This window comes from Chiloscyllium punctatum, chromosome 25 (assembly GCF_047496795.1).
Source record: "Chiloscyllium punctatum isolate Juve2018m chromosome 25, sChiPun1.3, whole genome shotgun sequence".
Lineage (NCBI taxonomy): Eukaryota > Metazoa > Chordata > Chondrichthyes > Orectolobiformes > Hemiscylliidae > Chiloscyllium > Chiloscyllium punctatum.
Genome location: NC_092763.1, coordinates 40,271,249 through 40,296,051, shown reverse-complemented (window position 1 = coordinate 40,296,051; position 24,803 = coordinate 40,271,249).

The following is a 24,803-nucleotide window of genomic DNA, read 5'->3' as shown; positions in this document are numbered from 1 at the left end:
ACAATAATCAGTATTTCTTTTTATTGAAAAAACAATTGATCCATTTGCCGTTTATGCAATTAAATATTTTAAACTCCTTTCCAAACATTCCTTAAAATAATTACAGGTCCTTAGACTTTTAAAAAAAATTTCCTTTGTATTACTGCTTCCAGGTTAAATGTCATTGCATTGTTTAAACCAGAAATAGCAAATATTGAATAATGTATACTGATGCTGCTTTGTAAGTGTGGCTAAAGACAACATGGCTGCCAACCATATCAGAGCCACATTAAATAATTTTATTGACTTCCTAAATGTAATAATATTAAGTTTATTTTCAAAGACACAAAGTCCATTCAGCAGTCACAAGTATGCCCGCTGATTAGAGTGCCCTCTGTCATCTACCTGCTAATAACTAATACCAGCATATGTCTGAGTGAAAATGAGACATAATACGTCTGTTCTGTAAACTGTCTTTAACTGTTGGCTGCCAAACAAAATTAGGCACTAGATCTATAAGGATTTATAGGGCTGAATATGAGCCTGATTTTTAAAAAAGTTAGGATAGAACAATCATCTTTTGAAAAACACAGGTTACTGTAATTTGCATCACTGGATGAATGCTTTGAAATGTACAATTTACTTAATAAACACTCTCTAAGTGAACTATTGGCATTGCATTGCAAACTGGCTGAAGTCATGAGATTTATATCTTTTGTATTAGTGAGTAATTTGCTGGCTTCTGTTGTGTTGAATAGGCCCTTTTTTTTATTGTGGAAGACTGGGCAACAATGAAGGTATATCAATATTGTAATTATTGCAAAAGTGATCTTAATCCAAAGTCACAACCTTGCCTGAAAGTGAAGTAAATAAGAAAATCTCTTATCACTTTAATTTCAGAACTAGTTCAATCTCCAATTCCAGACTTATCAAATGTAAGCTTAGAACTGATTCACTCCTGAGAAGCCAAGTGCATTTCACAGTAACGCTAAACCCTTGGTGTTGTAGCAGAAGGAAGTGACAGTAGCCAGGGGATAGGGAGGCATTGACAATTCATGAGTTCTTGATGTACCTCTTGCCTGCACGTTTCTCACAGAGATAATTTCTGCTTATTAAAAGGCAATTATATTAATCTCATTCAGTGTGCTAGCTTCCAGTTGTTCATATATTGTTCATTCTGTACCAAGGAAGCAGGACCTTCCAGCAACATCCCAGAATGCTGTTTTCTAACAAAGGGCCATCCATCTGAAATAACGGAGATTTTTGATCCCATTAAAAATCCATTTACTTTCACAGAGTTAAAAATAGGTCCATTAAATCTGTTACTTTCTGCATAGATGTTGAGTGTTTTCAGCATTATCTGTTCTTATTTTCTGTTTTGGAATATTTTGGTCACTGCTTTGTCATGTGGTCTGGAACTTTATGCTTCTTTGCTCTCCAAGAAAGCAGGCTTGTCTCAAATTGTTCCAAGCCCCAATTACAGTACCAGTGACCCATGTCTCTCTCTTCCACCTTTGCCTTCCTGCCTCTGTCAGCACCTTTCCTGAAAATGCATGTATTGTATAAAGATGTAAGGGGCACACCAGGTTAATGCACAGCAATGCTCTCATCACCAGCTGCTATGCCCTCTGGAATAGATAGGACAACAACTTAGGATCAAAAAGGAGTACAATCTACAATCTGGATCTTTCTCATAGTCTCTATACTTATATCTTTATCATATTAGTGAAATTTGTACATAGAAACTAAGGTGCAACATCTTGCTTAATCTCGCTAAGTTACCAAGCAGTTTTCTTCTACCACACTCAATGAAGCAGGCCCTGTTGATCCCTACACTGAAAGAAGATTGTAACTGCAAGTGATCTATAGTACATGATGAGCAATGGTATGGATTGCTCATATAGTAGCATGGATCTACAGCCCAGTACCCAGTATAGCCCCATCTTCTCATAAGATTGATCATTCTATGCGTTCTCCCAAATAATAGCCACAAACCCAGGCTTTAGCTCCTGCCTATTCCTTTCCAAGTCTCCTTTAAGCCCTGTTGTATCTCTCCAGATGACAACTGCTGACATCTTGCGGAATTTGCCACTTCCAACAGTATCTGGTTGTTTATGATCGTTTGCTGCCAACAATCCTCCTTTGTCTTTACTTTGTGTTTGATGTATCTCATGATTAGTAGTAGAGGGTACACAACCACACAGTATCTGAAGAAAAGTTACTGCTGTTAGATATACAAGAAGATTTGTTGAATGATAGTAATAAACACAACAGCATTCGGTCAGATTTGATTACTAAGAGCTTAGGCAGGTGGTCTATTGCTCCCGCTGAAGAGCTCCTTGTCTGAAATCACAGACTATAACATCAGTCAAATGGTTGCTGGCGGTGTAACATGAAATTTACTGCTTCAGACCCATTATCTTATGCAAGCCCAAAGCTTCCAATTACAATATTGTGCACTGCTTTGAAAATTTGATCAAAGAATACATCAAGTTTCAGAGAACTGGTTTTCTTTAAACAAATTAATTCAAAGGTGCTGAAAAGGATATCAAAAGGTCCTTCAGTTTGCCTGCTGGCAAAAGGAAAAGAAGTTTGCAGAGCAAAGGAGAGAATGAGTTGCAGTGGCATAGAAATTAGGGGACATGTAGGAAGCATGGAAACAGAGGAAAAAAGACTTACAGAATGTTGAAGGGAAAAGAACAAATATTCCACCAAAGCCAGAGTGAATATACAAGAGCATTAGTAATATCTGTTACTGGTCCTTCTGGCTGCTCCCAGTTCTTCGTTGACCAATACAAGCTGCCCCATAACCACGATTGCCCACCCCATCCCCTAATCTCCAGCTATCAAAGCTTCCCTGGCCAGTACTGCCACTCCCTTTGTCAATTCTGACTCACCTCTGGCCATAATTGGCACTTAAGGCCAAAAATGTGGTCACTGCCATATGGAATTTACCATTCCATGGCCAAACTGGCTGTCCCTTTTCCCTACTACCTGCCCTGAACTACCATCATAGACCTTCCATGTGGCCTTAGATTAATGGCTGCTGACAGGAACCCCCCTCTGGCATCTCCCTCTGATATCCCATAGTCTGAAGGTCTCTGTGTCTCACCTGTTGAAGCAAAGAGGAGGAATTGAGTTTTAATAGACTGCAGACGAGATCAGAGAATTGTGTAGGCATCTTTTTTGTTCTTTGCCCTTCAATGTTCTGTAAGTTTCTATTTTGTTCTGTTTCTTTGCTTCCAATATATCCCCTAATTTGTACACTACTGTAGCCTTTCACTACTTTTCTCAGTATCCCTCACAACATTCAGTTCAGAGAAGCACTGGTTAAAAAGAACAAAACGATTTCAAGTTTCTCCATCCAGGGAGTTCAATAAACAAGATTAGAATTTAATGAAAAAATAAAATTGATCTGAAGTTAAATGTCAATCTAAGTTCATACTGGTCAAGTATGCTTAGTTAATTCAATTGGTCCAGTTATGCCTAAAGGAAATCCACGAAGGTTTTTATTCTCTGTATTCTAAGCCTAACTATCTGGTTTCTACTGTGCTGCAACAATGAGATGGTGAATCTCCAAGAAGTGCAAATGACTTAATATTCAAGTCGATGCCAATGAGCTTGATTCTGGTGGGCTTGCTGGAGATATAGGCAAATGGGTGTTCTAACTGGGCAGGAAGCATCGCTAAATTTATAACAACATAACGGTTAGGAGTTCTGATGTGCTGAGCCCTGTCTCAGCAGCAGATTCATCTTCGACTTTGCCAGGTGAACTGGCTACCAGCCGCACATCCATCAAGTTACAAAATGCAAGAGATGAGTCTGCAACAATGATGATTCCTCACATCACAAACCAAAGGCCATTGAATGGTTCTGAGCCAGCCTACTGACTAAAACAAGAGTAAATTAAATTAAGATAAATTGTTAACAATCACAATCTTGTTATTCTGTCTGGCCCTTGACATTATGAATGGATTACACTGACTCATACTTGCAGACTGATGGATTCTCTCTAGGTCTACAGGGTGCAGTCAGATTCTTCTCCTCAAGCGTGCAGCAGGGAAACATTAAGATACAGGTATGCACAACTCATCAGGAAGGAATGAATGCAAAAACTAAAAATGTCAGCTCCTGGAGATGGTAAGCTTATTGCTTTAAAAGAATCTGTGCATGATTTCCGCTGTGCCAAATGATACTATCCTGAAGAGTCACAGTCATAATTTCAGATTGGCAGAGGCACTGACTAGCACACGAAAGAGTCAGTTTGCAGCTGACTTCAAAAGACACTTTGGAATGAAGTACGGTGAAAACCACAATCAGCATCCTCTACCTTGCTGGAAAGTGTAAAAATGTCATTGTATAGTTGGCTGTCATTCTATTAAATGAAAATTACCCCATGCTGTGTTTGGTTTTGATCATAACATGACTTAAACCACTGGAGGCTGTGTTGTCTGGTAATGAAGTGTGTGTTAGAATTGGAAAGTAACATATGAAGCTCAGCTTTTCATTCTTCAGTACAATCTGTGCCAAACTTGATATTTTTCCATCAGAAACATAACTCTGAATGATCAACATCTAAGAAAAACAGTAAAAGCTGAGAGCAAAGTGATGTGCGGGACTTGGTCAAATTCTCCCTAAGTTTCTCATTCAGTTGGCTCAAAGCACCAAAGGAAACAAAATACTGGTAATTGCAAACACTTGAGTGATCCTATATTAGATTCAATGCCAATTAATTACAATGATGGCAGTTGATAACCACTTGGAATGTCAATTTATAGCCATGTGATTGTTTTTCAATATGATTGATGTCAACTGATAGTTGAAAGGTCATATGTCAGTATTAACAAGATCAAGTAATGCCTGAGCAATTAATTTAAAGAAGAATAAAAGTTGTTGAAAGTGAAAGATGGTAAAAAATGTTGAAAATGCCAAAAACCTATAATGAAGAAAAATGTTCCAGAGGTGGGATGTAACCAGGGAACCAACAAGTCAACCACATGGGCCATTTTTAGTTACTTCCCCCCTTTGATACTGGTTCCAACCATAACTAAAGATCAAGTCCACCATTACAAGACTAGGGGTTCAAGAGGTACAGAAATAGTTTTTATCTGAGAGGTAGCAACTGTAATGAGGTCAGCTAGGTAGACCACATAGAATATGACTTCCCTGATTGGGGCTGTTAATCAGGTCAATCAGGTAGCCCTAGGAGTGTCAGATATGTTGATACAATGAGAGCTAGCTCTGAGGGAGCTGGAGCAGTGTCAAGGACTTTCCACATCGAAATATAGGATAACTTGATGATGGGATACCGGCCTCTGTAGAGTTATTTCACTGGTGATGATAACAGGATATATTCCTGAAGAAACTCACTCACAACAGTCATCCTTGAGTTGAGGCAAACATTTCTGGCATCGTGCTGTTATTTGTGAAGCTTGATTCATTTGATCCTGCCATTGAAGACTGGGCCTACCATGTGGAAAGAATGTGTTTGCGTTTCCAGATAAATGGGGCAGATGAAAAGCCACAAGTCATTCTCCTGACAGCTTTTGGATCCCTAGCTTTTTCTGTTATTAGCAGCCTAACTTTACCTGAGCCACCAGATGCTAAAAACTTTCAAGAGTTGGTGGACTTAGTTAAGGAATATTACAACCCTAAGCCTCCTCTAATTCGGGGATGATATGGGCTTTACTCAGCAATTCAAGAACCAGAGCAATCATTATCCAGATTTTTGACTAAATTAAGATGACTGGCAGAGTCGTGTAACTTTGGTTTAATCCAAAATGAGACATTGTGAGACTTGTTGGTATATGCGATTAACAATGTAACCATGCAAAAGTGCCCACTACGTGAAGCCCAACTGGACTTCAAGCTGGCACTACAATCGGCTTTATCATTGGAAAATATGGCAAGTGACGCATATGAATTGCAGCGTATTCCAATGGACGTAGATTTTTTATAGCTATTTGGCAAAGCATAGCATGATTAAAGGCAGTCAGCATGGCTTTGTGAGGGGCAGGTCATGCCTCACAAATCATATTGAGTTTTTTGAGGAGGTGACAAGACAGGTCGACAAAGGTCGACCAGTGAATGTGGTGTATGCAGACTTCAGCAATGCATTTAATAAGGCTCCCCACGGTAGGCTCATTTATAAAGTCAGGAGGTATGATATACAGGGAGATTTGGCTATCTGGATTCAGAATTGGTTGGCTGACAGAAGGCAGAGAGTGGTTGTAGATGGAAAGTATTCTGCCTGGAGGTCAGTAATGAGTGGTGTCCCACAGGACTCTGTTCTTGGGCCTCTGCTCTTTGTAGTTTTTATAAATAACTTGTATGAGGAGGTTGATGGATGGGTTAGTAAATTTGCAGATAACACAAAGGTTGGAGGTGCTGTTGATAGTACCAAAGGCTATTTCAGGCTGCAACGTGACATAGACAGGATGCAGAGCTGGGCTGAGAAATGGCAGATGGAGTTCAACCTGGATAAATGCGAAGTGGTGCATTTTGGAAGGTCGAGTTCGAATGCTGAATATAGGATTAAAGACAGGCTTCTTGGCAGTGTAGCGGAACAGAGGGATCTTGGTGTTCAAGTACATGGATCCCTCAAAGTTGCCACCAAGTGGATAAGGTTGTTAAGAAAGCATATGGTATTTTGGCTTTCATTAACATGGAGATCGAGTTTGAGAGCCGTGAGGTTTTGCTACAGCTCTACAAGACCCTGGTGAGACCACACTTAGAATAGTTCTGGTCTCACTACTATAGGAAAGATACAGAGGCTTTGGAGAGGGTGCAAAGAAGGTTTACCAGGATGCGGCCTGGACTGGAGGGCTTGCCTTATAAAGAGAGGTTGATAAGCTTGGACTTTTCTCTCTGGAGAGAAGAAGGAAGAGAGGAGACCTGATCGAGGTATACAAGATAATGAGAGGAGTGGATAGAGTCAATAGCCAGAGACTTTTCCCCAGGGCAGGATTGACTGGAACTAGAGGTCATAGCTGTAAGGTCTAGAAGAGACATCAGAGGAAGGTTCTTTACATAGAGAGTTGTGAATGCATGGAATGTGTTGCCAGCTGTGGTGGTGGAAGCAGAGTCATTAAGGGCATTTAAGCGACTGCTGGACATGCACATGGACAGCAGTGAATTGAGAGGTGCACAGGTTATTTTATTTTACATTAGGATTAATCCTCAGCACAACATCGTGGGCTGAAGGGTGTGTTCTGTGCTGTACTTTTCTATGTGAATACCCTCACCAGTCTGATTTAACTTGAGGGTCACAACTTGAGTGAAAGCAATTGCATAGCCTCACTCAGGACATATCCTTTACAGGGGGACTCTAGGCTTGTCCACAGCAAAAACCGAAACCAAAGCTAAGCTTCAGCAAAAAGGTTAAAATTTTCTTCAGGATCCAAGTGGACATGCTATTGCAATTGCTGCCAGTACGCAGACTTGAGGCAGCATAGGAGTCCTACTAGACCTAAACTGTGTAAGAGAACTCATAGGCCAGTATCCAGGAGAGTACACACCCTGGAAAGTCTACTACATCTGATTTGGATTGTTCAATTGCTTAACAACATCCAAATTAGAACCAAACAAAAAAGTATGGTTAAATGGTCACTGGCTTTAATGGAGGTTGATACCAGCATGGCCATTTCAATGATCGCAAAACCAATCTTTAACAAATTTCCCTCTGAACTCCAGCCTTCAAGTTTGCACAAGACCTCAGCTAGACTGATAACCTATACTGGGGAACCTTTACAGATTAAGGGTACAATTTTGGTTCCAGTCTCTTCTAAGAAGCAGCTGGTTCAGTTCATTTCGTTATGGCAAGTGAGCAGGTAAGTGGAGCTGAGTCCACTAAAAGATCCACATTCTTGCTGAAAAGTTTATGCTGGAAACATTGATTCTCCTGTTCCTCGGACGCTGACTGACCAGCTGTGCTTTTCCAGCACCACACTTTTCAACTCCAGTAAAAGATCAGCCATGACTTTATTGAATGACAGAGCAGGCTCAATGGACCAAATGGCCAATCATGCTCCTATTTCCTATATTCTTATGTTGTACATGAGCCATGCACACTTGCAATTGTGATTAGATGAAGATTCCCATCAGTATGAAAATTAATACAACTAAGAGTTAGTACCAATACATGAGACTGCCATTTGCGATATTGTCCGCCTGTGCAATTTTTCAGCAGATGACGGAGAACATTTTGCAAGATGTACTCCAGGTTGCCACTTATCTAGGTGATGTGATAATTACAGGGAAACCTAAAAAGGAGCATTTAGAGAACTTGGATATAGTCCTTAGATGTTTCTCCTGTGTGGGCATATGCCTAAGAAGGGAAAAATGTGTGTTGTTGGGCGACAGAGTCAACAAGACCAGGTTACTGTTGGAAGATAAAGTAAGGGTAATCAAAAGTGCCCCAGCTCCCACTTCTGTAACAGAACTTAGGTCTTAACTTAGGCTGGTGAATTATTATGGAAAGCTCATCCATCCTGGTGCCTCCATCCTTTGCATCAACTCCTAAAAAATAGGTCAGCCTTGGAAATGAGGGAACAGCCTAAAGCCTCACTAGATACCAAACTGTGCCAGTTCCTATTTGATTATCGGACCACTCCTTGTACAAATACCGGGATAGCTCTAGCAGAGGTGTTAATGGGGAGAAAACTCTATACCACGTTAAATCTGATCTTCCCAGATCTTGGAGGGACGGTGAAATAGATCAGGAAAACCAGTGCCTGGTGCCAGATTCTCCCAAGTGAGCGAGACAGTTTACTACCGGATACAAAGTTTGGTGTACAAACCAGCGAAATAGCCCAGTAAGGATTAGAGGCATGGTCAACACAAGGTCAAGACTGGTGAGGTATAAGTTCCATAGGCGCAATAACAGCCCTGAACAAGCATGTGGACCATATGAAAGCCATGGAGAAAGTGAGGACTGCAGATGCTGGAGATCAGAGCTTAAAAATGTGTTGCTGGAAAAGCGCAGCAGGTCAGGCAGCATCCAAGGAGAAGGAGAATCAATGTTTCGGGCATAAGCCCTTCTTCAGGAATGAGGATAGTGTGCCAAGCAGGCTAAGATAAAAGGTAGGGAGGAGGGACCTGGGGGAGGGGGGTTGGGAATGTGATAGGTGGAAGGAAGTTAAGGTGAGGGTGATAGGCCGGAGAGGGGGTGGGGGCGGAGAGGTCAGGAAGAAGATTGCAGGTCAAGAAGGCGGTGCTGGGTCCGAGGGCTGGGACTGAGAAAAGGTGGAGGGAGGGGAAATGAGGAAACTGGAGAAATCCGCATTCATCCCTTGTGGCTGAAGCGTTCCTAGGCGGAAGATGAGTCGCTCTTCTTTCAGCCGTCGTGTTGCTATGGTCTGGTGATGGAGGAGACCAAGGACCTACATGCCCTTGGTGGAATGGGAGGGGGAGTTAAAGTGTTCAGCCACGGGACGGTTGGGTTGGTTGATGCGGGTGTCCCAGAGGTGTTCTCTGAAACGTTCCGCAAGTAGGCGGCCTGTCTCCCCAATGTATAGGAGGCCACATTGGGTGCAGCGGATGCAGTAAATGATGTGTGTGGAGGTGCAGGTGAATTTCTGATGGATATTGAAGGATCCCTTGGGGCCTTGGAGGGAAGTGAGGGGGGAGATGTGGGCGCAAGTTTTGCATTTTTTGCAGTTGCAGGGGAAGGTGCCGGGAGTGGAGGTTGTGTTGGTGGGGAGTGTGGATCTGACAAGGGACTCGCAGAGGGAGTGGTCTTTCCAGAACGCTGATAGGGGTGAGGAGGGAAATATATCCTTGGTGGTGGGATCCGTTTGGAGGTGGCGGAAATGATGAAGGATGATCCGATGTATCTGGAGGTTGGTGGGGTGGTAGGTGAGGACTAGTGGGGTTCTGTCCTTGTGGCAATTAGAGGGGCGGGGTTCAAGGGCGGAGGAGCGGGAAGTGGAGGAGATGCGGTGGAGGGCATCGTCAACCACGTCTGTAAAAGCGCCATCCCTTATTCCCAATTCCTTCGCCTTCGCCGCATCTGCTCCCAGGAGGACCAATTCCAATACCGAACAACCCAGATGGCCTCCTTCTTCAAAGACCGCAATTTCCCCTCAGACATGGTTGACGATGGATCCCTACCTTTTATCTTAGCCTGCTTGGCACACCCTCCTCATTCCTGAAGAAGGGCTTATGCCCGAAACGTCGATTCTCCTTCTCCTTGGATGCTGCCAGACCTGCTGCGCTTTTCCAGCAACACATTTTTAAGCATATGAAAGGTGTGACCTTGCAAGCAGTCTGAGAGCAACATGTGTTCTGCTTCTTGGAACAACTGTCAGAACCCATGAGTTCTTCCACTCCGTCAAGCATTTAAAGAGACCTCTGAATCTGAGATGGATGTGTAAGGTCCCATCATAGCAATGCCTTTGTTGCTGGAAGAAGAGAGTCAATTTCTCCTGAGATGCTCTGGGCGCAGGAGCCAAGCTCCTGTGTGTTACATGCCTCCCATATCCAAGACAGAGTCAGAGAAACCTGATCAGGTGCTGAATCGCCCCAGGAGGCACTTCAAAAGAAAAAAGAATTGGCCTTTGTCCTCAGACTCAAAGTGGGAGGGATGTAGTGATTGTAACAAGGTCAGCCAGGTGGACCTCATACAATATGAGTTCTCTGATTGGGGCTGTTCATCTTGTCCAGTCAGAGAGTCCTGGCTCATAAATATGAACAGGCATGTCAGACGTTCTGACACTGAGAGTTGGCTTTGAGGGAGCTGGACTAGTGTCAAGGACTTTCCACATGTAAGTAACAAGTGACTTAGTAATTGGACATTGGTCTCTGTGGCATTATTTCAGCAACATATTCAACCAGCATAATAGCGACTTTGATTAGGTATTGTCAATAGTGGAAATAAGATGAAATGCAAATTTTGAGAAGCTGTGTAGCTGTTTTAAATCAATCAAATGAAGACTTTTGCTACAATTATCAACTCTCTCTAGACCTGTGATGTACAGCTAAGCTCGAATGTTTCCCATTGGAGTAATAGAATTATTGCTGGTCTTATTTTAATAAAGATAGCTCTGTTTTGTGAGCCACATTCAACAGGAATTGGAAGCACAGATGGTCTAGAAAGCTGTGAGCACCTATTGGGAATTAGTAGACTCTGGGTTCAGTACATTGGCAAGTTTTTAATTAATTGTGATTGAATGAAAAAGGAATTTAAATTGATTCCCCTCACCTGGCTTTTCATTTAAATTCATTTCTATTAAACTATTCAACTAAGTTCAGGTATTTCTATTCATGCTCTTTTTTTCATTCCGCAATACAGCATTAATGGGAAGGCTTACATTTATTGTGCATCCCTAGTTGAACTGAGAATATGTTAAACCTTTTCCTTGAACCACTAGAGACCATGTGGTACTTGCTATGCCTTTTATGGCTTGCTGGGTCACTTCAGCAGTCAAGTAAGTGTCAGCTACATTAGTATGAACTTGAAGTCATGTATAACAACACCAAATAAGGACAGTATCTCCTTTCTAGCTATAGTCAACCCAGCTTTACATCTCATAGCTTCATGATCTTTTACTAGTGCTACATTTTTATTTCTTGATACATTAAATTATTCAGCCAGGCATGATGGGACTCAAATTCATATGTTAACTGAATTATTAGTTTATTCACATCATTTTGCTGCCAGGCCTCTTCACTAAATCATCATTGAGTGATACTGGAAGTGATCTAAGGATATTGCATCTTTTTTGTGATAGCAATCGGCAGCATTTGGTAAAGGCAAATATGAAGACCAATTCCAAGTTGCCTTTTTAGTTGGACAGTACTGAGATGCCCATGCCACAATGGGGACAGCTACAAATGGAGAAAAAAGATCACAAGGGAGAAATATAAAGGAGCAATTGGTTCAACATCAGCTCTTCAAAAACGTGCTGCAATTTTTTTTTCTGTATTATTCTGCATGCATGAAATCCAATTTGTTCTGCAAGAGATAAATCCAAACAAAACCAAGCAGTAAAGTGTAGAAATGGGACTAAGTAAGAATATTGCTGAAAAAAGACTAAGTTCATTGAAGCTTTCCAACTTGCACTCACTAGGACAAGAACACCAACAGAAAGGGACAATTACTCTTATACTGTATGAGAGGAAATGCTAATTGGTAAATCACCCTGATCAATAAATGGTGCCCTGTTCCTCCCAGTCAGAAAGACTATGTACATGCCTTGCCTGTTTCAACTCAAGAAAAATTGTGACAGTATTTTCTGGTGCATTTCTCAAAGTCAATACCCAAACAAATCAGAGTCAATCTGGTTGATTTAAAATTTAAGCAAAGCTTGGCAGTTAACTGTCAGTCAGCATCTAACTGACGCATTCTCCATCTCTACCAAACAGAGTCCACTTGCCAACTAATGAGTATACTCACCTTTCATAGAGCATAAAAATTGTTTTCCTTTTGCATTGGTATTCTTGTGAATTACACTGGTCATTGCAAGATTTTTTTTGTCTTTTTTTCTGCAGTACTCAAATTATGCAGTCAAATAACTATATGATTGAATGAGATTTAGTTGGTACCAACTGATCTTCATCTATGGCTGAGGCAACATTTACAATTTTCGAAGTAGTTAACAGTGGCAATATTATGTTACACTACAGATTTATTCTGTGACCATTTGACTAATCATTCTTCTGTAAGATCTATTGCGTAAGATGTAGTGCCTTATGCAAGAACCACTTGCAATAATTTATTTCACTTGTCTGTAAACAAGAATTATGGACAGGGCTTACATAGGACAATGATGAAGAATCCCCTTCCAATGCTGGGTTGGCATGGTTGTCTATTACCTTCTAGTCTTTCTGAGAACTACCCTGTAATTAACCACATGACTATCCTCATGACCATATGTATGCATGATCTTTCGAGTGATATTCACTTCAATTTGATATCATGACTATATTCTGTTTGCAATCCTCCTTGTAAGAGATTCACTTTATCTATTATGCTGCTATTCTGATAGAGATCTAATTCAAGAGCAACTACAATATCAATTAAAGATATTGACATGATCAGCCATGCAATGAACCAGTTTTATAACTGTGGTATACTTTCAATATATCAGCAAGAATTTAAAGGGGTACATTTTTTGCCAACATGCAGACATTCTGAAAATAACTCCCCAGAACTTACAACTAAAAAGTAAGATTTTAGTATTTTCACAAATAGCACACAGCTGCTCTTCCTCCCCAGGCAAATAGACAGCCCTTAACCTCCTTTACAGGAAATTATAAGAGCCAGGTGCATTGTAGGGAGGTGAAATAAGGCAGCAAAAAGCTATAAAAATCATGTTGGAGATGAAACAAAGAGACGAAAGGGTTAGTTCAATGTTTGGATGCTTGTAGGATTAAAATATGGCATTTCAAATATAGCTGCCATTAAATATTTAATACAATTAATATAAGACATATAAGATAATCAGAGGGTTAGATAGGGTGGACAGAGAGAGCCTTTTTTCAAGTATGGTGACAGTGAGCACGAGGGGGCATAGCTTTAAATTGATGGGTAATAGACATAGGACAGATGTCAGAGGTAGTTTCTTTACTCAGAGTAGTAAGGGTATGGAACGCTTTGCCTGCAACGGTAGTAGATTTGCCAACTTTAAGTACATTTAAGTTGTCATTTGACAAGCATATGGACGTACATGGAATAGTGTAGGCTAGATGGGCTTCAGATTGGCATGACAGGTCGGTGCAACATCGAGGGCTGAAGATCTTGTATTGCGCTGTAATGTTCTATGTTCTATGCTATGTATAACAGGAACTTTAATCTAGAAATTTTTATTGCATTAATATCACAACTGCAGTTAAGTGTTATAGATATTAGTTATAACTTGTAGAAACCTGTTGATTTTTTTCTGCAACATTAGTTAAATGTCAGGAGGTCACATTCATTGGTTGGATTCTATCATTCAAGACATATAGCAGAATTTTTTTACACCCTTGAATGGTGTAGGCAATGGTGAATGAATTAGGAAACTACAGCAAAAATTTAAAAAAATCAAAATTTCAATACCAAGAAATGAATTTCTAATTTTCCTCTCAAGGTTTAAGCGGTGGGTTCAGAATCTCACTAATAAATGGTGACTACATTATTTCCATGCATTTGTATCTCATCATTATGTAAACTTGCCTCATTTCTATGCAGCTGTGAATTCTCCTCTCATTCCCTAAGAAACCAGCTAGCACCAAAGCCTGACATGAAAGTCAAAGCTGTTTCCAGGCTACAGTAGCACACCACTTGTTTCTTTGGACCTTCATTCAACTCTGCCTTTGCCACAATGTCCTGGCATTCTCCATGGACATTGACAACCTCTACTCCTCATCCACGTAAACTGCGCCAGCAAGAAGCAAGCCTCACCACACCATCCTGGCTGTATTGGTTCAATTCATAGATCATTTCAATCCTTCAGGACTTGACTTTTGAGCTGAATAGGAGAAAGTGAGGACTGCAGATGCTGGAGATCAGAGCTGAAAATGTGTTACTGGAAAAGCACAGCAGGTCAGGCAGCATCCAAGGAGCAGGAGAATCGACATTTCGGGCATGAGTCTTTCTGCAGGGCTCATGTCCTGAAGGGCTCTCTCTTTGAGCTGTATGACTTGCATTATTCTGCCAAATAGCTTTATGCAAACAGATGCACATGCATAACATGCACATACACAGGATACATGTTAAGGCTTACTCATTTCTTAGGGCTCACCCACTTTGTGCTTTCTTGGAAGCTGTCAGTCTCTGTGACTTGCATTATTTTTAAGCACACAGGGTCTGCAGTACAAATTCACAGGTTGCCAACTTCTGTGCCTTAAATTTGCTTATTAACACATAGAGAAAGGCCACAGCTTATCACAGTTCAGAGCACTGAACAGTTAAGGGAATGGGCATGTTGCTATGTTAATGTCACACCTACAGCATGTGCTACCAGCTTGTAAAGCAAGCACGCTGCATGTGATTCAACTAAATGACAGTCCATGAAAGTCAAAGGATACCAGCCCTTAATGGGGTTTAAGGGGTGTATGGTTAGTTAGGAGATAGCACCATATTCGGCGAAAGAGCTCATCCCTGATTATATTTGAGGGGCTTGGCCACAGGCAGATAGGCATTTGTTCTACAAGAGTCCAGAAATCCATATCTTTGCAGTCTGGAGTTTGAGTCACAGGATTATGGTTCACTAATCAGGCTCCAGTGGAAACAATATTCTGGGGTTGTGCCCTGCTCAACCTTGCTGTCATGACTATTAAGTCTAGAAGATAGGCCCTAGTCAGTCCTGAACCTTTGAGTATTAATGGACAAGGGGCTTATTTAGGGGCCATCCATGGAGGTCTGAGAAAAGTGAGAAATTCAGAACCTAGAAATGGGGTTTATTGTGGTGGATCGCTGAGGGAATGAGTACAGTGCAAGGGTCAATTCAAAATGGAAGAGTAGAACCTTACACAGAGGATCGGAGGGGACAGGGAGTTGCAGGAGTGGTAGATTTCAAGGTCTCAATCACTCTGACTTCCTCAAGAGGAATGTATGACCAACAAGGACATGGCAATTTCCAAAACATGTGCCCTGGGGTTAAGTTAAGGACATTCGCAGCCATATAAAAGCACTGAATGAAAATGGGAGAGGCTGAATGATCATCGGAGATAAATGGACCAACAACACAAAAGATAATGTGAAAGCTGGAGGAATCAGGCTGTATCTGAGCTGAAACCTGCAAGCCACAGATGAAGACATGAAGCTGAAACATTGTGCTTTCAATCCAAAGTCAACTGCACCATAATAATATCAGGCTAAAGGGCCTGCAATCTAATTGTCTGCCACTGTGAGCACAGTGAGTGGAAAAATTATTGTTTTTTTCTTCAGGAGCAGAGTGTAATTGTTTGAATTTGAGGCTCTGCTTGGTGCAGTTGTGTTAATCATACATCTATTAGTAATGTCACCCTTCTGGCATCAAATTGCATTTCATCATTTGGTTATTCATTGTTCAAGAATAAACATTACAAACAATGGTAAGAGTCAAAAAGGTGTGGTGCTGGAAAAGCACAGCTGGTCAGGCAGCATCCAAGGAGCAGGAGAATCGACATTTCGTGCATAAGCCCTTCATCAGGAATATTGACTCTCCTGCTCCTCAGATGCTGCCTGACCAGCTGTGCTTTTCCAGCACCATAGTTTGAGACTCTGATCTCTAGCATCTGCATTCTTCACTTTCTCCATTACAAATAATGCTCTCAAGCAATCATGACCATTATGTTGTTTGCACAAATTTCCTCGCTGTCTTATCACTGAAACAACTCTAATCAGACATCGAGTTAAAAATATCACCTGGGCTTGGCATTTCTTACTCACATTTCAGAGCTAAAACAAAAATGTCAATTACTTCGGAGCTGCCACATTGGCAGACTGAACTGTAAGTAAGTAAAAATATGACCTGTGATGTTCAAGCGTGTTTTTTAGAGGAGGAGAGGGAGCTATCACTGTTGTGGTTCTGTTCGCCGAGCTGGGAATTTGTGTAGCAGACGTTTCGTCCCGTGTCTAGGTGACGTCCTCAGTGCTTGGGAGCCTCCTGTGAAGCGCTTCTGTGATGTTTCCTCCGGCATTTATAGTGATTTGTATCTGCCGCTTCCGGTTGTCAGTTCCAGTTGTCCGCTGCAGTGGCCGGTATATTGGTCCAGGCCGATGTGCTTATTGATTGAATCTGTGGATGAGTGCCATGCCTCTAGGAATTCCCAGGCTGTTCTCTGTTTGGCTTGTCCTATAATAGTAGTGTTGTCCCAGTCGAACTCATGTTGCTTGTCATCTGAGTGTGTGGCTACTAAGGATAGCTAGTCATGTCGTTTCATGGCTAGTTGGTGTTCATGGATGCAGATCGCTAGCTGTCTTCCTGTTTGTCCTATGTAGTGTTTTGTGCTGTCCTTGCATGGGATTTTGTACACTATTTTATATTTTATCACAATGGCTGGCTGCCAGAATTTCACTTGCCAATATAGCATGTGCATGTTGGCACTCCAGCATACATACAGATAATGTAAGATATGTCAGATGTATTTATCAAGCCATGACATTGGCCTCTATGCAAAACTTCCATGGCTGTGTCAAGGTGTAACTTAAGGATTCATTGTGATTGATGTAAGGGCTCAGGAGTACCATTAATGAAATGCTGTTCCCTTGCCAACATGCCCCATAAATTATGGACTTGTTGTGGCTGGAGTCCTTTTCACTTTGCTTTACATAATAAACCGAGATTGAAAGAGAAAACAATTTCAACATCATTAGCAAGCCCAACAAGAATATTAGCTTCTACCAGCTGCCATACAACCTCCCAAGGGAGAAGCAGCCAGTGATAATCCTTCAAGACTAAGAATGGCCAGACATGCATCGACAGACTTTATTGTTATTTCCTACTCCTCTCAGAAACTCCACATAGGTGCAGATTAACAATGTGCCAGGCTGTCATCTGAGCTGTTTGTTGCTGCTTTCTGCAGATAACACCTGTTTATATCCCCGTGACAAGGAGAGGCAAGCAACTTGGATGTTGGGATTCTCCAATACCCTATTTGCAGGGTGCTATACAGGAAGCAGTCTCTTGCTTAGAGAGTGTCCTATCACCTGTGAACAGAATTTAACAGCCAAAAAGGCTTCAGCAATGTTCTACTTAACTGTGGACAAAGTTAAAAATCATACAACACCAGGTTATAGTCCAACGGGTTTATTTGGAAATAAAAGCTTGTACTTCCAAATAAACCTGTTGGACTATAACCTGGTGTTGTGTGATTTTAAACTTAGGCGAAAGTGAGTACTACAGATGCTGGAAATCAGAGTCAAGATTAGGGTGGTGCTGGAAAAGCACAGCAGGTCAGGCAGCATCCGAGGAGCAGGAAAATCAACATTTTGAGCAAAAGCTCTTCATTTTTTTCATTCCTGATGAAGGGCTTTTGCCCGAAACATTGAAATTCCTGCTCCTCGGAGGCTGCGTGACCTGCTCTGCTTTTCCAGCACCACTCTAATCTTGATTTTTAACTTTGTCAACCCCAGTCCATGCACCCCCACATCATGGCTACTTAACTGTGACTATCAGTGTCAAATTTTGGAAGTCTGTGCCAGATATCCTCTCAGTGCCATGATGCATGTATACATGAGAACTCGCAGATTATTGAATCTTTCCAATGTCATCAGGCCATAAAAGAATGAGATCTGGGACACAAAGGCTACCTTGGTATCATAACTTGGTTGCAAGCTTATTTTTAAGTAAGTTTATTTCATTTGAGGGTTATGTGCAGTTTAGTGTTACAGGCTCCAATTGATGTCATAATGAAGTTATGGTGCGTAAATGCTGGTTCATATTGATTCATATGGACACTGCCCCCATGGAGTAAGTTTTCTGGTTTCGGGTGCAGCCCCATGAGAAAAGCACTGAGCAATGATCCACTGCCTTGCCACAGAGAAGATTGGTCTATCAGAGGAAGAGTTTTCCAAAACAATAATTGTTTCACCATTGAGAAATACATGTCAGAGAACATTATAAATTGTGCTATGATACTATCTTGAATCTTCAAGTTGTATGCAAGAACAAGAGGCTAAATAATGTTTGTTACTGAGCAGGGTCTTTGCTTTTTTGTAAAATGTTATATTGTCAAAGAAAGTAGGTGGAGTAACAAATGACCTAAGTAGACTATTGAGAATATAACAGCGTCCTAATTAGCATATTTCTTGCCTTATGATTTTATTTTACTTCTAATTCATTTTTCTAAAGATGCAAAAATTTGGTTCCATGAATGCTGGGCTGCCTCTCATGCCTCACCCGAATAGCAATTCTTCGATGGTGAATCAAAATACTGAAACTGGGACTTTCTTCTTTTTAGGAACCTATGTTTGCGGGGAGGCAATGGCCTAACAGTGTTATCGCTGGACTGTTAATCCAGGGACCCAGATAATGTTCTGGGGACCCGAATTCAAATGCTGCCATGGCAGATGGTGGAATTTGAATTCAATAAAAGAAAATTCTGGAATAAAGAGTCTAATGATGAACATGAATCGAGGCTCGATTGTTGTAAAAATCCATCTGGTTCATTAATGTCCTTTGGGGAAGGAAACTGCCATCCTTACCTGGTCTGGCCTACATGTGACTCCCGACCTACAGCAATGTGATTGACTCTCAACTGCCCTCTGGGCAATTAGGGATGGGCAATAAATGCTGCCTCAGACAGCAACACACTCATCCTGTGAATGAATAAAAAAAACAATCCATCCAAACCACAATGGTATTTCAGTGGGTAAAACAAATGTGGGAATGCAGAATTTCCCCTTATACATTTCAACATGTGCTAGATGGAAATGTTACCAGGTTACTTACCAGGTTGATGAAAACCATCATAATCAAGGCAGACCCTACTCACGTTCAGCATGTAAACATTGGGAAAGGCAATAACTGGATTTGGATGGAAAATGGACAGGGGGATCAAAATATGCAATTAACCTGCCACCCTTCATTGCAGTTAATACACAGACTGTCTCCAGCTTGAAGAGGGGAAAGAAAACAATAAATAAACAGTCATGCTTAAAAATGAATGTGCCAGTTGTACACAAGCTCCATTTTTTGTATACAAGTCAGACCAGTACATGTCATTTGGAAATTTTACTATTTTTCTCTATTCTAAATAATATTACATTCTTCAGAAGATAATCCAAGTTTGTAGTTAGAGCCAAACAGCAGGTCTTAAAAGATTTCCCTGGAGCGTCAAAGGCTGAAGGGTGACATTATAAAGGTTTTTAAAATCATGAGGGGTATGGATAGGATAACTAGACAAGGTCTTTTCCCTGGAGTGGGGAAGTCCAGAACTAGAGGGCATAGGTTTAGTGTGAGAGGGGAAAAATGTAAAAAGGATCTCAGGGGCAATGTTTTCACGCAGATGGTGGTACGTTTATGGAATGAGCTGCCAGAGGAAGTGGTGATGGCTAGTACAATTACAACATCTGAATGGGTATATGAATAGGAAGGGTTTAGAGGGATATAGGCCAAGTGCTGGCAAATGGGACTAGATTGGGTTGGAATATCTGGTCGGCATGGACGAGTTGGACCGAAGGGTCTGTTTCCGTGCTATGCATCTATGAATCTATAATGTGCATTTTGGCTGAATCATGTCCTGGATCTGGTTACAGAAGAATCTCTGAACTGTAAGAAAAGTGTTATGGTACAATGCATTTGACATTATGTTATAACAATCACTGTTGTAGCAGGAGGCCTTTATGCTGGAGGCGGGCAAAGGGAGAGAGGTTCACTGCCTCAAGAGATCAAAAAGTCCCTTAAACATTGTGATAATGGTCCTAATCAACATCAGCAACCTTGTGACAATGATCTGGAGTCAGTAGCTGAAAGCTCAAATAATCTTATTCACAGCCCGTGAACATTGAAACCAATTGAAGCACTATTTCCATTGCTTTGCTAACTGTAGTCAATGTAGATTATGAATCAAAACTCAGATTTGGACCTTTTCAATTTGCACAGATTGCTTGCTATATCCCTTTACATTACAAACAAAGCTTCAAACAATGCTACACTAAGTATAAAATGCTTTGCAATTGCGTGAGGTCATTAAGTGCATTATAAAAGTGTTTTACTGTTTAGCATTATTCAAATGATTATCTTTCCACTCTTTCTCAAAAGAAATGGAAATTTTGGACAGGGAGACATTACACCTCATTTCTAATTGAACCTGGAAGTGATTCCATGCTTTTTTTTGTCAACTGTGGCCATTGCTGGGGCTGCAACTGCAGGCTGAGGGCGCACCAGTGATTGTGATTTCTCAAAGTCAGGTAGTCAAGCAGCCTTCGTCAGGTGGGGAAGAGTTACTGAGGGCAGATTTAACCTTTGCCTTCTGGGAGGCTGTTGAAGCCGGGGACCCCTCTGTGAATCAAAGAATGCCTAAAAATGGGGGTATAGACAAGCCCCAACTGCTGTAAAAATGCCAACAGAAGAGGAAGAAGCTTTTAATTGGACATTTAAGAGGGTCAATTGGGCTCTGGAAGAATAGGTTATCTATAATACATTATATTTCCCATCAGATTTCCTCTCTCTCTCTCTCTCTCTCTCTCTCTCTCTCTCTCTCTCTCTCACACACATACACACACACACACTTTTTCAGTATGTGTATACATTACATTATTGTGCTCCCATGATAATATAATTATAAAAGCTCCGATATTCTACTCTCGAAATATAGGACTAGGTATTGCTGCAATGATCTGACAGCAACATCCATTCTATTTTATATATAACTTAAAGCTGGCTAAAAGATTTTCTGAATTAGTCAGTGAATATCTGGGAAACTACACATGATGCACAAGTATTATTTAACTATTATCGGTGATGTTGTTATCCAGAGGAACTGCCGAGGAATTTCATTTTAGATGAAATCCCTCCCAAGTATATCAAAAGTCACAAAATAACTGACGTCTCACAGATCAAGAAACTAAACTTTGATTCCAATCCCTCTAATAATGTCCAACTTTACATGGTTGTGAATAGAAGAGTATAGCTATATACGTATTAAAAACTGCACTGGAGTCTGCTAAGCACTTTAATGCATTAAAACTTTGATTTAGTTTTGACAAAAATTGTGATCATTCTATTTTGATGTAACTTGGAATTCAATCAAGCTAAGCATTTATATTCGCAACATAACTAAAGTCAAATTATTTTCATATAATCAAGTTGTGCATATCATGATGGCATTTGGGATTGGAACAGTTCTTACCTTTTTCGTCTTTTCATAGCAATTATTACTCCAAGACTAGGGATGACAGTGGATAAAATCTAGTCTTATAGGACCTTTCTAGAATCTGGCAAATTTTGGAAAATGAATGCTAATGCATCTACTACCTCATAAGTCACTTCTATGAAGATCTTTCTCTACACTGTGCTGTAATCTCAAATTCACAAACATGCCTTTCATTCTATCAGTTTGAGATTTGCAATCAATGACCATGCTGACTCAGCTGAAGGGTAATACACGTGCAAAACAAATCGAATGTTTTGACAATTTGTCACATTTAACTAATAGACTTAATATCTGTTTCTCATGTCACTTTTATCATCCATGCTTGTGACAAATGAAGGACTACAACAAGAAGTTATATTTTTTTCATTATTTTCAATGAAACAAAATATCCTAAGGCATTACATGAATATTTTAAGAGCATTATAAAACAATGTTTGGCACTGAATTAACTAAGGAGGTATAAAGTAGCTTAAGAACAGAATTTGTAGCAGGAACTGATTTAAAAAAACAGTACGTATCTGGCAATTATTTAATTGGAAACAACTCAGATCTGATGTTTCTGTAGTAATTGTTAACTTGTATAATTAAGAATTTTCTGATTATTTTAACTTTGAGTGTTGTTCCTCTAGAGAGTGAGAATGGGAAATTAATAATAAATCATAAGGAAATGGCAGATGAAAGGAACAAATATTTTGCTTCTATCTTTGTATAGAGGATACAAAATAATTCCAGCAATAGCATAAATCATGAAGTGGCAGTGAGAGAGCATCATGTTGCAATTGAAATGACAAGGGACGTGGCACTGAGAAAACTGATAGAGCTGCAAGCTGATGAGTCCTCAGGTGATGGGAAAGTCTTCAAATTGATCATTAATGGGACCATAGCTTGGCAGAGAAAAGCTCCAAGTAATCGAGAAGAATCAGCATGATTTTGTGAAAGGGAAATTTATGTTCAACCAACCTACTGAGTTTGTTTGAAGGCACGGTGGTTAGGATTACCGTCTGACAGTGCCAGGGATCCAGATTCAGTTCCAGTCTTGGGCAACTTCCTGAGTGGAGTTTGCATGTTCTCCCTGTGTCTGCATTGGTTTCCTTCCAGAGTCTAGAGGTGTGCAGGTTAGGTGGATTGGTTATGCTAAATTGTCCGTACTATCCAGGGAATGGATTAGCCCTGGTAATATGTGGGGTTATGGGGATAGAGTGTGTGTCTGGGTCTGGGCGGGATGCTCTTTAGAGAGTTGGCCTCAATGGGCCTCGTGGTCTGCCCCAGAGGGCAGTGGAGGCCCAGTCTCTGGATTCATTTAAGAAAGACTTTGATGGAGCTCTCAAGGATTGTGGAATCAAGGGTAATGGAGATAAGGCAGGAACAGGATACTGATTAAGGACAATCAGCCATGATCATATTGAATGGTGGTGCAGGCCCAAAGGGTAGAATGGCCTACTCCTGCACCTATTGTCTATTGTCTATTGTCTATTGGTCTCTTTCCATACTGTAGGGTTTCTATGATTCTATGAATAATATGCACTATGAATAAAGTGGAGCCCATTGATGTACTGCACTTGTATTTCCAGAAGGCATTTGACAAGGTGCAATATAAATAGTTTTTGCCCAAAGAAGCAATTCATAGGGTAAAGAGTAACATATTAGCATAAATAGAGATTTGGCTAGCTGCCAGAAAAAATAAATTATGCATAAATAAATGGGTCTTTTTCTGATTGGCAGGACATGACGAGTGGGCAAAATTCTGGCTGATGGAGTACATTGTGGGAAAAATGTGAAGTTCTCTTTGACAGGAGGAATGAGAAAGCATAGTGTTATTTGAACAGAGAATGGCCACAGAAAATGAAGTGCAGATGGATGTAAGTGTGGTAATATGGCTCATAAAATGTTAGCATAAGATACAGCAAGTAGGTAAGAAGGCTAATGGAATGATATCCTTTGTTTCAAGAGAAATTTAACGTAAAAGTAGGATATTATTTTTCAGTTATACTGAGCATTGATGAGACCACATGTCAAATATTGTCTGCAGGTTTGATCTACTTATTAAAAGAAGGATATAGATGTTCAATAGCGATTTACTAGATTGACACTTGGATGAGTGGATTCCCTTGTAGATAAAGATTGAATAGATTGGATTTGAGTCTTCTAGAGTTTTGATGAGTGTTGGGTGACTTGATTGATGCATATAAGATCCTGAGTGCTCTTGACAAGTTTGATGTTTTTACTTGCAGGCGAGTCCAGAATAAGGTACACTGCTTTAAAACTAGAGGTTGTCCCTTTAGGACAATGATGACATGATTATTTTTTCTCAGAGGATTGTGTAGTTTTGAAATTTTCTGCCTCAGAATACTGTGGAACCAGAATCATTGAGTATTTTTTTCAGGCATATATAGATTCTTGTTGAGCAAGGATATCAAATATTTTCAGGAGTAGATGAGAATATGGAATTCAAAGCACAAACAGCATGGTCTATTAAATGGTGGAGCAGACTTGAGGGATCAAAGGGTTAACTTGTGCTTTCAATTTGTGAGTACATATGTTTTAACCTTTTAACCATCCTGAATCAAACAACTGCTCACAAGGATGTTGTAATTATATAATTTGAAGGAAAACTACTTCTTACAGATAACAGGAAGAGAACAAAATAAGACAGGTGATTTAGAATTTTTGAGTATTTTCTATGGCTATATAAAATTAGAAAGTATTGAATTTTCTCTTCTTTCATCTGGTTCTTTGGTCCAAGCTACACTGATTACATGGATTGCAATTTGCCTGAAAGTTTACAACTTACATTTTTCTCTACCCCAAATTATAAAGCTTCAGGTGAGTTCAAGGCCAACATGTTGGGATTGGCGCAAGTTCAACTATCTCCTATTGTCATTTCCACAAGCGCTGTTCGATTACATGATGTCAATTGAGATAACAAAATCCCATTTTTGATGAATGCATGTAGCATGTTGATGTAATGCAAGGTGCATTTTCAAGGTAAATATTTTAATTTGGTTGCTTTATTTCTGACCTCAGACAGATTAAATCTGACC